The sequence below is a fragment of the Euprymna scolopes genome, unplaced genomic scaffold (assembly GCF_053919585.1).
Source record: "Euprymna scolopes isolate OS-2025 unplaced genomic scaffold, ASM5391958v1 sca246, whole genome shotgun sequence".
In the NCBI taxonomy this organism is placed as follows: domain Eukaryota; kingdom Metazoa; phylum Mollusca; class Cephalopoda; order Sepiida; family Sepiolidae; genus Euprymna; species Euprymna scolopes.
The window spans coordinates 10,001-15,000 of record NW_027633265.1 but is presented as its reverse complement, the minus strand read 5'-3'; the positions used below and the strand labels follow the sequence as shown (position 1 = coordinate 15,000).

Here is a 5,000-nt window from a genome sequence, read left to right as displayed (position 1 = left end):
CACCATTTTCAGGTGTCGGAGGTGGGTCTGGACGAATACCAACACCATTTCTGGGGTTTCACAACCGCCCGGCTTCTCCGACATATGTTGGAAAGGAGTAGCGATCGAGCGACGGGGGCTGTCGGTAGGCGGCCGCGGGTTGCATGTGTGCCCGGGACAGCACCCCCATCCAACTAAGGGGTGTCCCCCGGGGGCCAGGGGGACCTCGTCCAGGTCGGCCGGGCGCTTCCAGACGCCTACCGACACCGGTCAGGTCGGCGAGGCTCCCGGCGGCCCCGAGCGGGACCACAGGTTGCGGAAGGCGTCCAAGTGAGCGGCGGCGAGAGGCGGAGGCCCCCGGGGTCGACTCCGCGGCCCCCGGGTCGGTGTGCGGGCCTCCAGAGCTCGATAAAGTAGTGGTGTCGCTAGCGGTCGAGAAGGCACTTTTCGACGCCTACTGCCACCCCCACATGGCGGTAGGCGCAAAACTGGAAAATCGCCGACCAGAAATGTCGCTTCGTATAATCGACGTTTTTTTTGACCACCATTTTCAGGTGTCGGAGGTGGGTCTGGACGAATACCAACACCATTTCTGGGGTTTCACAACCGCCCGGCTTCTCCGACATATGTTGGAAAGGAGTAGCGATCGAGCGACGGGGGCTGTCGGTAGGCGGCCGCGGGTTGCATGTGTGCCCGGGACAGCACCCCCATCCAACTAAGGGGTGTCCCCCGGGGGCCAGGGGGACCTCGTCCAGGTCGGCCGGGCGCTTCCAGACGCCTACCGACACCGGTCAGGTCGGCGAGGCTCCCGGCGGCCCCGAGCGGGACCACAGGTTGCGGAAGGCGTCCAAGTGAGCGGCGGCGAGAGGCGGAGGCCCCCGGGGTCGACTCCGCGGCCCCCGGGTCGGTGTGCGGGCCTCCAGAGCTCGATAAAGTAGTGGTGTCGCTAGCGGTCGAGAAGGCACTTTTCGACGCCTACTGCCACCCCCACATGGCGGTAGGCGCAAAACTGGAAAATCGCCGACCAGAAATGTCGCTTCGTATAATCGACGTTTTTTTTGACCACCATTTTCAGGTGTCGGAGGTGGGTCTGGACGAATACCAACACCATTTCTGGGGTTTCACAACCGCCCGGCTTCTCCGACATATGTTGGAAAGGAGTAGCGATCGAGCGACGGGGGCTGTCGGTAGGCGGCCGCGGGTTGCATGTGTGCCCGGGACAGCACCCCCATCCAACTAAGGGGTGTCCCCCGGGGGCCAGGGGGACCTCGTCCAGGTCGGCCGGGCGCTTCCAGACGCCTACCGACACCGGTCAGGTCGGCGAGGCTCCCGGCGGCCCCGAGCGGGACCACAGGTTGCGGAAGGCGTCCAAGTGAGCGGCGGCGAGAGGCGGAGGCCCCCGGGGTCGACTCCGCGGCCCCCGGGTCGGTGTGCGGGCCTCCAGAGCTCGATAAAGTAGTGGTGTCGCTAGCGGTCGAGAAGGCACTTTTCGACGCCTACTGCCACCCCCACATGGCGGTAGGCGCAAAACTGGAAAATCGCCGACCAGAAATGTCGCTTCGTATAATCGACGTTTTTTTTGACCACCATTTTCAGGTGTCGGAGGTGGGTCTGGGACGAATACCAACACCATTTCTGGGGTTTCACAACCGCCCGGCTTCTCCGACATATGTTGGAAAAGGAGTAGCGATCGAGCGACGGGGGCTGTCGGTAGGCGGCCGCGGGTTGCATGTGTGCCCGGGACAGCACCCCCATCCAACTAAGGGGTGTCCCCCGGGGGCCAGGGGGACCTCGTCCAGGTCGGCCGGGCGCTTCCAGACGCCTACCGACACCGGTCAGGTCGGCGAGGCTCCCGGCGGCCCCGAGCGGGACCACAGGTTGCGGAAGGCGTCCAAGTGAGCGGCGGCGAGAGGCGGAGGCCCCCGGGGTCGACTCCGCGGCCCCCGGGTCGGTGTGCGGGCCTCCAGAGCTCGATAAAGTAGTGGTGTCGCTAGCGGTCGAGAAGGCACTTTTCGACGCCTACTGCCACCCCCACATGGCGGTAGGTGTAAAATCGGAATAGACCGGACCAGGAATGTCGAGGGGGAAAAAAATGACAAAGTCCTGGTGTGCCTAGCCTACGAGAAGGCACTTTGCGACGCCTACCGACATCCCCATGTGGCAGTAGGCGTAAAACTGGAAAATCGCCGACCAGAAATGTCGCTTCGTATAATCGACGTTTTTTTTGACCACCATTTTCAGGTGTCGGAGGTGGGTCTGGACAAATACCAACACCATTTCTGGGGTTTTCCAGTTTGAAAGTTTTATAAAACATGTTCGGTAGGAAGCACACTTTGGTGTGTCGGTTCGTCGGAGCAGCGACTCTTTGCCTCGTGGTGGTCCGGAACGTCTCTACGGGCTTGTCGCAAAGGCGTCAGAAAGTGGCATCTCCGCCGCCTAGGGCTGTCACCGTTATCGCTGTCGCCCCGCGCTCCAACTTGTTTTGATCCGCCGCCTTCGTTCCTGCCAACCGTGCGCCCGCTCATCGTCGTTAGGTTATAATACGTGGTACGTGTGTGTGCTTCTCCGTGGACCTAGGGCTGCTCGACGTGTCGAACGATATGTTGGAACAACTAACGGCTCCTTTTCCTGGTTCCATAGTCGTCGTGGTACCCGGCGTCGTCAGCCATATCTATGTCCACCATGTTTAGCCGATACGTTTGCTGCAGCTTCTGCTTCCGCCTCAGCGTTCGCCGCTCTCAGCCGCCGCTGTTGTTGCTGCCGTTCTGCCATTCAACCACTACCTGCGAATCTTTCGATGATCGGCCGAACGACCCATCGCTGTGCGACCGATAAATCCTCCGGATTAGGGAGAAACGCCGCCGCTCTCTGCCGCCGTCGAACGGAAAAACGTACATTGTAACGAACGAACGAACGAACGAACGAATTAACGAACGAGCGAACAAACAAACAAAAATAGCCGCGGGGGATGCACTATGTAGATCCTGATCCCCTTGTAACCATACGTACGTTGTTCGATGCTCTCCCGTCCTGGAAGTCGCCGCAGCAAACAGGAGGATGAGCAGCAGCAGGCGCCGCCGCCGTAACCGCCGCCTGCCTGCCGCCTCCTACTCCTGTCAGCGTCCGATCTCACAGCCGTGTGAACGTTCGCTGACACCCGATTTCTTTCCGTCTGGCAAAACCTTGGACGTCCCGCTCGCGGTACACGTGCTGCAGCGACTTCTCGTCCGACAACGCATAAGCGTCGACGTCTGCCGCCGCATCTTCTGATACGTGGACGGTGATAGCGCTAGTCCCTTCTTGCGCCACCTCCACCTTTGTTAGCGCCAAAGAAGATCGATCGAGCAGTCGTGGTCGCAGTCGATTAACCCGTTTTCACCGTCCGCAGTTCCCAAGCCGCCGATCAAGTCGTTGCTCTTCTTGTTCGTTCTTCCCATACCGTCGATTTGCACGGCTGCCGGATGAGCCATCCTCTGTCCGGCGAAGCGCTCACGTCAGTGATCGATACTTGCACCGACAGTCCTCCCGCTCGCGACTCGGTGCTCGAATCGGACTCGTTCGTTTTTATCTCGATGCGATTGTGAAAAGGGGGACCGGTCGTCAATGTCGTGTGTGTCGACGATGTTGTTCGCCCGGTCCGCCGCGTTGTTGTCGTTTTTTTTTTTTTTTTTTTTCCCCTAACGTTCGCCGTCGCACGGACGAAAGGGTGAGAAAAAAAAAAAGCTCGAAAAAGCCGCCCAAAAAAATCGGACCGAGGAGCCGCTTGCGAGAACGCGCCATGTGCACGTTGTCTCTCCTCGGTTTTCCGAGCACGAACACGACGCCGGTCGGTCGGTCGGTCGACGAAGGCGACGACGAAGGTGACGGGAAAATTTACGCCGCCGCTGCCCTGGTCCAGCTCCTCCCCGATGACGGCTGTGATGTTGACGTTGACGTTGGCGACGACGACGACGACGACGGAGACGACGACGACGACGAGACGGCATCGATGGCGACCACGATGACGACGACCTCGACGAGTTCAGTCTGCACCTTGACCTCCGATGTCCGTGTGCACTGCCGTCGTGCTGTTTGTCGTTTGTCGTATGTATCGCTGTCAAGGGTGCCGTTGTCGTTGTTGTTGTCGACGTTGTTGCTTGCTCTCTCGTCTCGGTCGGTTGGTACGTTGATGACGACGACGACGACGAAGACGACGACGACGACGACGAGACGGCATCGATGGCGACCACGATGACGACGACCTCGACGATTCCAGTCTGCACCTTGACCTCCGATGTCCGTGTGCACTGCCGTCGTGCTGTTTGTCGTTTGTCGTATGTATCGCTGTCAAGGGTGCCGTTGTCGATGTTGTTGTTGTCGACGCTGTCGTCTGTTCTCTCTTCTCGGCCGGCTGTGACGTGGACGTTGACGACGACGACGACGAGACGGAATCGATGGCGACCACGATGACGACGACCTCGGCGAGTTCAGTCTGCACCTTGACCCTCGATGTCCGTGTGCACTGCCGTCGTGCTGCTTGTCGTTTGTCGTATGTATCGCTGTCAAGGGTGCCGTTGTCGTTGTTGTTGTCGACGTTGGTCGCTTTCGTTCTTTGAGTCTCGGTCTCGGTCCAAGTCAGGGGAGAAACAAAAAAGAGGCCATCAGCGCGGGCAGCGCGCTTCTACTGACGGCGAACCTCCTCGAAAAACAAATAAACACGTGCCCGTCGTTGTAGTTGTCTGTCTTATGTCGGTCGGTCGGTCGGTCGGTCTGTCGTTCTGTCGAAACAAAGTCCCAAATTCCAACGATACCTGGTTGATCCTGCCAGTAGTCATATGCTTGTCTCAAAGCTTAAGCCATGCAAGTGTAAGTTCACGCCACGCATTAGAACGGGCGAAACCGCGAATGGCTCAGGAACCGGACCTAATCCTCGGGACCGTATTCCTCCTCGGAGGCGATGGATAACTGTGGCAATTCTAGAGCTAATACATGTGACACAGGCCGCGATCGGTCGGCGCGCCGTCGTCGCCACGCCTCGCGCG

General features: G+C 59.6%; 1 pseudogene; it reads left to right on the top strand.

Annotated features, from left to right (window-relative positions):
• The first annotated feature begins 4,766 nt into the window (after positions 1 to 4,766).
• The window catches only part of LOC145274032 (small subunit ribosomal RNA), a 2,372-nt pseudogene continuing 2,138 nt past the window's right edge, over positions 4,767 to 5,000 (top strand).